Source organism: Amblyomma mixtum, chromosome 2 (assembly GCF_055824585.1).
Source record: "Amblyomma mixtum isolate Tamu chromosome 2, ASM5582458v1, whole genome shotgun sequence".
NCBI lineage: Eukaryota > Metazoa > Arthropoda > Arachnida > Ixodida > Ixodidae > Amblyomma > Amblyomma mixtum.
The window spans coordinates 67,259,931-67,273,194 of record NC_143013.1 but is presented as its reverse complement, the minus strand read 5'-3'; the positions used below and the strand labels follow the sequence as shown (position 1 = coordinate 67,273,194).

Below are 13,264 nucleotides of genomic sequence, written 5' to 3'. Positions count from 1 at the left end.
AATTAATGATGCTTAAGCTTCACCTTTAGGAGTGGAACGCGACAGCGTGTTGTAGCCCGGCCCCGGAGTCCACGGAACGCCACCACCCGTTCGGCGCGATGCCTTGCCCTTTGAACGCAACGCTTTTTGAGGAAAGGAAATGGCGCAGTAATTCTCTGTCATCTCGGTAGACACCTGAACCGCACCTTAGAGGAAGGGAGGAAGTGGGAGTAAAAGAAGACAAAGAGGGCCCGTAGTGAAGAAAATGGAAATTACATTTGAGGAAAGGAAATTACGCAGTAACTGTCTCACACCCGCCAAAATTCAGAGGGTCACTTTCTTGACCTAAAGTGGGGTCACTTATGTGTGGTTAAGATGTTAAGCTTCGCCTCTAAGAGTGGAACGCGACAGCGTCTTGCAGCGCTGCCAGGGAGTCCATAGAACGCCATGGGGGTGGTGGTGAAAACTTTTATTTCAGGAAACGCCCATTCGGTTCTAAGCCTAGCACGTCGGTAAATCGGTTTCTGAGGAAAGGAAATGTGTCTGTCTCTCATATCTCGGTGGACACCTAAACCTCACCGGAAGGGAAGGGAGGAGGATGAGAGTGAGCGAAGAGACCGTATTCACGCGCGCCTTTGTTCATTCCAAACCATCGAGCTGGCATGGCGGAGTGTATAGCATGCTCGTCTCGCACGCCGAAGACCGGGGTTCAATTCACGAGCACGACCAATTTCCTACTTGGTTTTATTTAGTTATATGGCCTGACTAGAAAAGTTAATTAGGCTAATTGGGTAATTAAGCAATTAACTAAGCTCAGTCCCACTTATTGGAGCATCACTATACGATCCCTTCAATTGGTTGCGTGGTTACTAGTGAAAGTAAAATTGGCCTCGTTTGAAATTCACGCACTGTGACGTCACGAACTTTTCGACCAACTGAAAAGCGTGACATTTCTGTCGGCAACTGCTGCTTACAACGATGAGACATTAAAGGCTTCCGCCTTAATAGCCCGCTTTCAGTGTTTCCTGCATCTGCACTCCTTGAGTCATGAGCCTATCCTTGCTAGGACGGATTTTCAGCATTTAGCATCTCCTTGGACCGTCCGCTTATGCAATTCTCGGCAATGCGAAGTGTCCACGACGCTCTTGCGCTACAAGTTATGATTAAATCTTTATTTGAGCCGCTCAGAGTTCTCTATTTCAAACCTTCGCTGAAAACAGTCATTTTCAAGTACGCCCTTCAATAAAGATATTAATAATGAACATTTTCGAATCCTTTAAGAGCACTTCGCTCTGTCCCAGCCGTGGCAAGAAATTAATAGAGAAAGAATGGAGAACTTGGTTCACGGACAGCGCGTCTCTCAATTCTGATTGAAAATATGCACCTGAAAAGTGTTATTGTAGCCTAAGGTGTGTTATCTACTGCGGTGGTCGGATTGTCACACTTGCGTGGTGTCTTAATTACTCTTGACGAATTCACTGATGTGGGCCTCTCGGGGGTGACTTAGTGATATTGTTGCTGCTAGGTAACTGCAAGTTACAAAAAAAAAAAACTCATGAAATCTTTCTGTACAACTAGCCCAACTTTCAGTTCTTCTCCATTTCATTATAAGCGGCTGTTACCAGTCGCCGACAAGGCCAACTGGTTTTTGCGACAACCTGCGCGACTCTTCAAGCCAAATGACTTTTAAATTTCCTGGACCTCAAATCGGGCTCGTGGGGGCCTTAAATTTTCCGAAAATTGCAATACCCACAATTTGCTTTTATCTAGCCCTTCTTCCTCTACTTTTACTATTTCGTTGCTATGTAGGGCCTTACAGTGGCCTGTCGGTAATTGCTCCACCTGAGCCACTGATTTTATTGACTGGTTGGTTTATGGTTTATGGGTTTTAACGTCCCAAAGCGACTAAGGCTATGAGAGACGCCGTAGTGGACGGCTCCGGAAATTTTGACCACCTGGGGTTCTTTAAGGTGCACTGACATCGCACAGTACACGGGCCTCTAGAATGTTGCTGCAACACCTGTCCGCAGATCCATGATGATGATTATGACGGATTTACAGAACAGTGGTAGAGCAGCGATCAATCCAGTGTCCTCTAAAAACTGAAAGAGTGATTGCGACACTGACAGCGATTAATGTCTTGAGCGCTCATGGAACACGATGCGCGAGGCGTCGTCTTCTCAGGTTTTCCAGGAGTGTCTCACGCTCGGCACAAAAAAGTGGGCACGCTAAAACGAAATTGTTCCCATCACCCACAGCATCTAGTGTACGCGCAGCACAGGTGAGGTGGCGCAGTGAATCAGATGTATCCATACTGTTGTACAGGCAGAGTTGATGCGCATTAGATGCAAGAGAGTAGCTCTGTTGTGCGATGAGCATCGGGTAAAGGAACGGAGTTGCAGAGGGGGTCCCAGTGCGGAAAAGTTTTGCACGATTATCACTGGCCATTGCACGGTCGGTTAAACGCGTGTCATCATCATCATCATCATTTATTGACCCTTAAAGGCCCCTGGGTGGTGGGGCAATACATAAGGGGGAGGCGTTACATAACAAAAAATACACCAGGTCACAATCAGTGCCATATACATGTACTGGAAGTGTGTGATGAGAGGCTAGTTGGTAAGACAAACCATAGAGACTCATGATTCTGTCTGTCTGCCAGCCTGCACTAGAGCGCCTGCAACAAGAGACGCCCGTTGATCATTTTGTCTTTCCACTAAAACCAGGCTGAGGAAGCTACAGTTCAAAGGATTTGCAGTTTGCTTCCACTGGCTGCCATCTCACGTTGGAGCCGCTGGTAACACGGCGGCAGCTGTAACTTCTTGGCCAAAAGCCCGGTCTTATCCAACAGCAGTGGCTGTCGCAAAGGACGAGAACTTCGTTGCTGCGGTGTCGGTTTATAAGATGTTGTCGCTTCTTCAACCGCAGTGGCATCGCAGAAATCCTTCTCGCAAATCCTGTTCTTGGATCACCCGAAATCCTCGACCTGACGTCATGAATAATGAACTGACTGGGTCTCCGTGTTCATGAAATTCTACATTTCACTCGAAAAAGCACCGAATCATCAAACATTACAGAAACATGAACTATTCTGCGAATAAAAATGAACTTCTTGATTTAGAGCCGCCTCTTTACGCAATTATCTTAAACACTAAGTTTAAGCGAATTGGTTGACATTCAAAATGATTCGTTGCATGACTGACCGGTCCGTACATTTCAGTTGACAGATCGATCATCTAACGAGAAATACGTCTTATACGCATAGCTAAACTGTTCGATGACAACTGGTCCAAGAATGGCGGAGCGCTTAAACACCGCTTATACAAAGAGCCTATAGCTACTCTAATGTCATCGCCACACCACTCTGTTCTCTCGATTCCAGCGTTATCTAACCTGGAGATTACTAAAAAGTTTGCTAAAACGGCCGCAGTAAAGAATCATATCCACTACAGCTGCAACTGTACACATGCTTTGTTACTCTCCGCGTCCTTCACAGACCAATGTTATCAGAGAGAGAGAAAAGCTTTCAGATGTGCAAAGGTTTCCAGTCTTCCTTCCCTTAGAGAAAACTGTTACGAGAATAGCTAATACGGGATGATATTTATATGGTATTTTGAACACATTTTGTACTCATGAATACACTAAAAATATGTACCAAATAGGTTCCTCAAATTTTATATTCTTAAAATTGGCAAAAAATACCTTACTTAAAGGATACTTTGAGCACGTTTCAAATAGGTGAAAAATATGTGTGCAGTTTCAGCATCTTGCCAATGTGTTAAAAGTGTACTTTCGTAAATATGAAATGAATTCGTCCGAAGTATACTTCAATTCTAACAAACGGGCAGTCCATTTAAACGTATTTGCAGCACACTTCCAGCTGCCTTAGAACAGTCGAGTGCTCGAAATCGCGTTTCAGGAAATGTTATTTCTGTGTTGGCGATGTATTTGAAGAGTACTTTCGTAAATACGCATTTAATTCGTCTGAAATATTCTTCAATTCTAACAAACGGGCAGTCTGATTAAGCATTGAAGCGTACATACGTTGAACAATCTAATTCTCGAAATCGAGTTTCGGGAAATCGAATTTGGATGTTAGCTACGTATTTAAAGTGTGCTTTCGTAAATACGCAGTTATTTCGTCCAAAGTATACTTAATTTCTAACAAACGGGCAGTTCGCGTAAACATATTTGCATCACACTTCAAGCTACCGTGGAACAATCTAGGCCTGTGAAAACTCTCCCTTTCCTGTCGTCCTTTCGTAGACGGTAACTTCTAGCAGGAAGGCAGTCACCACTTATTTACATTACGTGGGAAGAACGTGATATCATTATACCGGCAAGGGTGCCAAGTGTACCGGAACATGCCAGCGAAAAGGACCCCGACTGGCAAGGCTGACCGGCTCCCGTAGACGCCCATGTATTTGTTGGTAGACAGTTAGACTCCTCACCTGCGCCTGATGCAAGTTATGACTAGCAGTTCAGTTCTAGATCGCCCCCAGATTCGAACGCGATCAGTAAGGCACTTGTGCGATAGTTTGGGGGCCCACAGTCTGCGCGAAAAACGCCTCAACTGCAAGATAATGCATCGTCTCTGGGTGGGTATATATAACGCAAGCCAGGTATGGTGCTTGTCGGAGCTCTTCTTGTTTGCTGGCGTCACACTCTGTCGGCACAGGCTGTGTAGCGACATCTTTCACGTTCCAATTCTGTAACGTGGCCTTGCTATGTCACAGTCCTCTTGATTGATCGTAACTCCGCGTCTTCTCACGGATGGGCTTCTTATGCTTATCGCTTACAGCCGCGTCAGTGATTAGTTCAGACGTTGACAGCATTTATTCGTCATATTCGGTGAAGCCGACAAGTGACCTTTTTTAAACAGCCGAAGTGAATATATTTTTCAGGCATTAAATGCATATTTTAGTCTATTTTTAACGTAGTCTAATCTATTTAGTGTACATATTAGTATATTTTTAATGCATTATAAATATACTAAGCGGGCAAAAGTTTATTTTTGACGTATATATAAGAACGTTCAAAATATTATTCCTACTATAATTAGAAAGCGTCCGTAGTGCAATTAAGCATAGGGATAAAAATACGAAATAAATATGAAATTAATAAAATATGTTCGGAATACATTTTTATCACATCCTTTTTTCGCTAATGGTTGTTATGTGCCAAGGATAGATGTTCTTTTTTGCATACATTTCTGGCACCTAATTACTATTATTACTATGCATTAATGAAAACAATGCAACATAGAGGACTTTTACGGGTCCTGTCTGCAGGGCGGTCTGGAAACTAACACATCAGGCGAAATTGGCCAACGTATAGCATACAAAGTCCCCCTGTATGTACAAATGTATTGTGAAAGCAATGTGTTTGCGCTGAACCTGCGTGACGTATTCCTTTTCTTACCGCCGCCAGGCCACTAGGAAAACTCTTGGCTGAAGGATCCAGTTGTGACCGAGCTTAAAATTTCCAATAACAGTGCATTACCTCCCCGCAGAAGTGGCAACAGCATGAAGAAAAACTGGCTGGCATTGCAAGCCGTATTTCCAAAGCGCGTGCCCTTGCAGAACCGCCTCACGTCGTAGGCTTACATTATTTCCCTCGCGATGAAAGAACCAGAGCGCCATCACGTGCGGTCGTCCTTCCCGAGAAGTGCATCCTTTTCCCTGTCAGGAAATGTCAAGTTTCGAAAGCGAAATAACAGCCCGCTCAGTCGAGTCAATCAGCGCGAGCGTTTTCGAATCGGAGCAATGTTTGCTTCCATCTACAGGTCTGGAGTGGCCCCTTGGGTGCCGCGAGGCTGGTCGTGTACACCGCCAAGACATGCTGTGGGGTGCTCTTTGGTGCGATGGACTCGAGGGCACTCAAAACGTATTAGCCTTCTGACCCAGGATAAGCGGGACTGAAGGTCGAGTCAATAAAGTTCTCTTTCGTAACAGCGGCGACTGAGCGCTTGTGATGCGTGTGCGCGTTCTGCAAGCCCTCCACACGGCGCCACGGCATGATGGAATGCATAGAGAGCTTCTCAGCTGAGCTGCTTGAGTGATGAGTCGAGCAAATACTCATCCTGAGCCTCGTACTTGGCCGCGGGAAGACGATAAAAAACATGCGCAAGAAATGCAGATATGTCAATATGTGATTCCATAAGAACGAACAAGCGAGGAGTGATCCACAAGTGGAGTGGAAGTACGGGCGCTTTCACACGTCTGGAAAGCATGGGGGCACAGTGCCATGCGTATTCTTGAAATAGGTAAGGATTAGTACTGGTTGGTTCTGCCACGGAGAGCACATCTCCAAGGTAGCGTTACATAGGGTGTCTTTGAAGTTCTTCGGCAAATCGGTGATCCTTCAATACCGCCTGCTTGCGTTGTTAGTGATGTTTGCCGAGACTTGCCGTTTTATTTCGCCCAGTTGTGCTGTCTAGAATGTCCAGTTCCCACCTTGTTGTAAATATCAACAAGCAGGCCGAAAAGGGGCTGAAAAGAAAAGAGCTATAGCGCTTTCCATCAGCGAGAAATTTTCAGCGGGAACATTATGTAAAACTCTCTCATTTTGGAAACAGTAAGAACAAGAAATCCATCGGGCAGGTCCTGATGGTGGGCGACACAACAGACGCAAGTCCACTCTGGAGGGCAACTGTTTATGAATCTGCAGAATAGAAGACACTAGCGCGAGGTGACTGCTCTCACAACCCTGCTGTTCTCGGGCGCTCACGACTCAACCCCGCAAAACTCGACTCAGACGACTCACGCTGGCTTCTATACGGCAGTGGAGTGGAACCGTTTTTCCGACTATAATGGTGTTCAAGAGAAAAAATATATTTCGTTTACCTAAACATTGTAGTACGGATCAAGCATTTAGCATTACACCAAGCACGATTGAAGAGGTCGATCGGTTTGCGATGACCTTTTTCTGGTGGTGCTGCGCCACGTCTAAAATTCGGTCATCGCTGGGGCTGATGCTTTCACGTGCACTCAAAACATTGCGCTTCCATTCCAGCAGCTCCGGCCGCTGGTGCACATGTGCTCTTCACTTTTGAAACAGGAGATGGCCAATGAGGAGGCCCTACGCACGCAAGCACGCACGCACGCACACACGCACGCACGCACACACGCGCACAGACTTATGCCGGGGCGGCAGTTTGGAGACGAGGACAAAAGAAAACAACAGAGGTGTACACGCCCCGGCCATTTACCATCCTTGACCCCGCAAGCTTAACTGAAGCAGCGGCGGCCGCTTCCTTGGAACTTGCTCTGTTTGACACCCGCGAAGAGTGCTCGAGAGCGTCGAAGAGGTCATTCGAGGGCCATTATGTGGGGTGGGTGGGGTGGGGGCCCGAGCTTTCAGGTCTTCAGGAAATGGGCTCGAAAAGCTCAAAAGTCGCCCGTTCCGGCTGCTCTGTCTTCCTTCCATTTTTTTTATGTTTAATTTTTTTTTGTATGTGTGCGTTTTGAAAGTTTACGAGGCCACTTAATAGGGGCCTGCGCAGGAAAACGCTCGAGCTGGGCGTAAAGCAACGGGTACTTCTTTTAAAGTCTTTGTGAGCGACCGATTTTGAAGGCTGCTCCCTTACAATTGTCTTCGGCTAGCTGCTTTCCGTCGGGCGAAACAAAGCAGTTTTGTAGTTTGTTGAGCAACTACAGATTTAATAGCTATTGAGGTATCGAGGTATGGTTCTGCATTGCCTTTTATCCCCAACAGTTTTATAACCAGGTCTCTTCCCAAAGCAGGCAATGCAGAATATCGTACTAAAACTGCCTTGCTAAGTCACTCAGGGCACGAACTGCAAAGGATGATCTAGGGCCTGGACACAGGCAATGTGGTAGGCAGCCAAGCATTGGAAGTGGTAAGAGAATACATCTGCCTGCTGCAGGTAGTGACCGGTGATCCGGACCACGAGAATTAATTAACTAGGAGAATAGGAATGAGGTAGTCCTTTGAGTCAGAATGGGATGGTCAAGTGATTATGAATGGCAGGTTACTAGTATCCCTCAAGAGGAAAGTATGTAACAACCGCATCTTACGAGTACTCACCTGCGGATCGGAAACTTGGAGGCTAACGAAAAGGGCTGAACCTAAATTAAGGACCACGCAGAGAGCTGTGGAAAGGAAAATGACTGGTGTAACTTTGAGAAACAGGAAGAAAGCATAATGGATCAGGGAAGAAACGCGACTTACTGATATTCTGGTTGAAATGAAGAAATGTTGCTGACCAGGCCACATATTGCGAAGTAGAGATAACCGTGGGTAGTTAAGAGTAACGGACTGGATTCCAAGAGAAGGCAAGCACAGCAGGAGGCTGCAGAAAGCCAGGCGGGCGGATGAGATTAGAATGTGTGCGTCAGCAAGATGTCAGCAGCTGGCACAGGGAAGGGCAGGGGTAGCTGGAGGTATATGAGAGAGGCCTTTGTCCGGTAGTGAACGTAGTTTGGTTGTCGTTGATGATGATCACATAACGCTTCGTAGCGTAAAATCCTTGGCTCGTCCAAATATGCCTTGTCGTACAGCTACGACGTTCCGCCGCGCACAAGGGCGCCCTTAGTTCACGGTCGCCATGCACCCGGCCAGCTTCGTTCCATCTTGACGGCTTACGTCGGCGGCCCGTCTCTCGCTAAGTGGCCACGGCTTCGGGCACTCACAAGTCGACTTGCCCGCGCGCCCCAACAGTCGCGACCCCTTGCCGTGATCTAACTCCTCAGTGACTTAACCTTTGAACCTGACTGCTGCCCTCCTGCAGAAGGGCCGCGGTCGTCCATCCCATCGCCTCGCTCTAGCGGCCACTCGGTTGAAATAAGAGGGGGAGGGGGAAACGAGAGAGAAGGCGAGATAACGGCCCCAGTGTCCATTCTGTTCGATGCACGTAGTGCGAGGTCGTCAAAAGATGGGCCAGACTACCGGCAGGACACACGGCGGAGACAGCATTAGAGGAGGCGTGGCGGGTGACCGCGTTGATCTGGCCGGCGGCATGCGTCGCGGTCACTTAGCCTCACCTCGGGCGGCTCTTAGTGCGAGCGCGGTTCGTGAAATGAGCGAGCGATAACGATGGTGAACTCTTCCTTCCTTGTCCAGTCGGTTTAGGTGTTCGTAGCGGTTAGCCCCCTATTCTTTTCGGTGTACGCGTTCTTGGTTTAGCAGCTCGAGCGCGCTCCGTCGTTGGCACCGTAATGATAGAACGCATCCTATAGAGCCTTCGTGTAACATTTCGGTGCTAACCATTTTCCCTCCGCATTGCACAGATCACTTGAGCAGTAGTCCAGATTCGAGCTGGCTTTTACAATATTACAAAGCTCTTGCGTCCCCATAAGAGTACAATGTACTATGATACATAGCCTTGTATATAGAAGGGTGGATTATCCGTGCTATCCATATTATCTTGGAAGAACAGAAAGATGAAGTGTAGGAAGAAGAGATGGAATGCCTGGGCTTCAATGAGAGCTCACGAAGGCAGACTAATGCCGTGGAAAGGCGTCAACATATGTAAGGGCCATCGGTGGAAACATTTCTACATGCACCGGTAGAACCCATCGTTTTCCTGGTGTAGAGCATCTGCATTTGTGTTCGTGCCGGTGTGCGTGGTGCGTGCGTGCGCGCGCGCGCGTGTGTATGTGTGCGTGTGTATGCGTGTGCGTGTGTGTATGTGTGTGTGCGTGCGTGCGTGCGTGCGTGCGTGTGTGTGTGCGTGCGTGCGTGTCAGCAAGGCTTGAGGCGGGAGGACTTACAATGTGACAATGCCTGAGCGAAGTTGTCTACTTCCTGGGAATTGTGTGGCGTCTTTTGTTCATGGCACGTGTGCTCAAAAACCAAATGCGAAGTAGCGTCTAATTATGAGGTCACTCCCATGGGGCTCTACGGACATACTTCATAGTAGTAGCCTTTATTCCCTACTTTTATTTTTATAGAACTTTTTAAGTCCACTGCCCTGCGATCGAGAGGTCGGAAATGTGAAAAGAAGGCCTAATAACACCCACACGAACTGTAAAACTGTTGTGCTCCAATTTAAGCTTTTAGCGAAGATAGCTGTAAGGTTTCTTACATGCTTAAGTATTTTTTGAGAAAAAAAATCTTTCCTTTTCATCTTGCATTCTATCGGCACAAAATCACAAAATTAACATACAAAAACAAAAAACAATGTTAGCGGTCTTTGGCTTCAAGCATGTCGACATAACATGTGCTGACGTTTTCAGTACTCGTGCCATATTCTCAGTTAAAACTTCTTACATTTAGAGAATTCGAGTTATACCGAAGATCAAAGTACTGAAGTTATCCTGAGCTTTCATGGCGCTTTTGTTTCACACATTCGCAATATGGCACGGGCGTCGTGTCTGAAAATTATAGCCGCCCAGGAGTTGCACCGCATTCGTCTATCTGTGGCCAATGAATGGCTTCAGACGATCATTGCGATGTGCTACGCCAGCACGGCACGAGGGTTGCTTGGCTGTTCTGATCGGTGAAGAACTGTAAACGAGCCCGCAGCGCCAGGGAGACCGTGTAGCTTAAGATTATACCTGCTGAACAGAAACTTTGCTTGTTTTCACATAGGAAACCATTCAAGTGTTCTGTTTTAAAGCGAGAACTGTTTTACGCACGGAGCCCTTCCCAAGCGAAGCTTCAGCGGGGGCTGGCGACATGGCGGGTTACTGGGATAGCCATGCAGAGGGTTGCGCCCCGGTGAGTAGCCCTCCTGAGAGAGCACCCACACGGGGTGGGGGATGATTGACACAGTACACAGTACATTGACTCAGTCCCGGGCCGAGTTGACATAGGATTGTTTTTGGGGCCGAATGTCTTTCGGATGCTTAAAGGGACACTGACGACCACTCAAAAGAAAAATGTTCTCAACAGAAATTAATTTTCCGGCGCTTTCTGTGTATGTTAAAGTTTGTCGGGCAGCAAAAGATCCATTTATGGCTTTGAAATTTTATACAAAAATTTTCCTGCTACTAACCGGAAGTCAATGGCGATGGAACCTCGGCTATGGGATCCGTGCCGAAAACTTGGTGCGGACGCAAGCAGTTTGCCTGTGAAATTGGCCCGAAAATTGTAACATGTATTTCTTCTTCATGTCTTTTGTAACTTATAGAAGCTATGTTTTTTGTGACAGTAGTCTCTTTGCCATTAGGATGCCGTAGTCCACCGACGCAGGCCAACTTGAGTGTGTCGTCGGTGTCTCTTTAAGCATGGTGTGCTGTTTTATACGGAAGCGTTATTGGAACATTTGCAGTTTAATAACAGCCATGCGGATTTATTAATGTACTATCAGCGTCAAATGAAATGCGAACAAAATACCTGAAACGCGAGCACAAAATATCAAGCATATTAGAAGCTGGAGATGAAATACAGGCGTGGGCTATTAACATTTCAGAAGAGCGGTCTTTTCGGCTTCGATGGGAAAATCAACTGCTCATGTATTTTGCCTCCCTAGTATAATATCTGCGAGTTGTGCTGTTTCCGTTTCAATTGGCTTGTTCGCGTTTCAATTGACGCTGATAGTACCTAGCCCTTCCGCGTTGAAGAAGAGCTACATGCATCGTGGTGCATCAAAGACCGCTGGGACACACCTCCCTGTAACGTGTATATGGTTTGTAAAAAAAAGCAAGCAAAGCGGACTCTTCTCAGCCAGCCATGCATTAGTGCCACATCCAGCTCGCGAAGCGGTTTCTCTCAGCCTGTGGCGGCAAATTCAGAAAGAGAAACTCCTCTCAAGCCGAGTTAGGGTGGTGGGGTGTGGGTAGCGAACCAGCGGCGAATGCCTTTGTTGATGACACGTGCCCGCCCAGACCACTTCCTGCATCCGTTACGATGACGACTACGGGACCTTCTCCAAGTATATAACACGGGCCTTCTTTCCTTCCTTGACTCCGCTATGGGGCTGGGCTAGGCTCTTTGACGCGCCGCGGGAATCAACGGCCTCTAAACCTTCGCTCAGGCAGCGGGGTTATGGGCACTGTACATGTTTGTCGTCTAAGGGCGAGACTAGTTTTTTTTTAGTGTTTTCTTTGCTTTTTTTTAAGTCTGTTTTGTGCTTCGCGTAGCTGCGCGCCAGCTCTCGGCCTTTTGAACCCGGGAAGACTGACCCAAGGAGGGCGCAGCTTTACAGCTGAATGCTTTCACGGCACCTCGTTTGATTTCGGACAGCATCTCTCACTTGCGCGCCCCGCTGAAAACCACGCCTCGCCGTGATGCTTTCTGGCCCTTGTCATTGGTAGGAATACCAGGCTGGCCGCCCGCTCAAAACGACGTGTTTGGCGCCTAGAGAAGAAGCACTTTTCCTACCGCCGCTGGCGCCCAGCTGAGCTGTGAACTGCGGCATGCATTCTTGCGAAGAGAGCGACCAGCCCCTTCTTTGACAGTACACGCAATCGGAGTTGCTTTTTGCTTGTATTAGCACTGGAAAGACAGCTCGGTATGGTGCTTTTCGCGCTGGAATTGATTTGCGGAGCGCTTTAGAAAGCATCTCCACGCACGTGTTGTGCATCATTGCGCCGCTCTTTGCATACAAATAACGGCATATTTTATCCATAGGTAAAATTATACATACCGTAAAACACTAACCAACGATGGAGGTTCATAGGTTACTGACAAGTTTCATAAAACAAACTGACGTTTGATTTATTGTGAACAGGGGAACCCTAGATGCACCTTGTTAACAATAAATAAACCAACCTGACGCATCCGGGATTTGTATCATAGAGTAACGTTTTTATTGCTTTGATGTAGATAGGGTGTAACCCATCATTGATCCTCTTTCGTGCAGGATGGGAAGCTGGGTAGTATGTTCGACGAAGCGCGAAACACGAGCACGCAAAAAGCGGGCCGACACAACTGCAGAGATGTATATAGTTCGTTAGGAGTGTACGAAATGTACACTCCTAACGCACGAAATGTACAACCAGTACTGTGAACGCAGGTTTGTTAAATCACATCACATGAGCGTCTGGGCATTTTCCTCAAAAATAATGTGCGAGCGCTTGCTGTTGATAGCCACGACTGCGCATAGGCCGGGAACTTTCGCCTCAAGAACTAGCGCTCGAGAAAAGTCTACGTACTTCATGATCGTTGTCCCTTCCCACTTTCGGGATTAAGGCCGTCGTTGAGCGAACACACTTGGTCGCCGTTTACATTTTTTTTATTTCACTCAATAGCAAATTATTGGTCTTTCTTTGTAGGGCCTTGTCCCCTTCGTTTTGTACCTTGCTTTTTTTTTATTCCTTACTTTTACTTAACGTCGGGAAACTGCTTTCAGTTCGTTCTCTCATGTGTGAAGAGAGGC

The 13,264-nt window shown here is 47.1% G+C and overlaps 1 protein-coding gene across 1 annotated transcript in view; it reads left to right on the top strand.

Annotated features, from left to right (window-relative positions):
• Positions 1 to 13,264, top strand: part of Acat1 (Acetyl-CoA acetyltransferase 1) — a 436,280-nt gene that overhangs the window by 100,166 nt on the left and 322,850 nt on the right. The gene's annotated exons all lie outside the window — the stretch shown is intronic.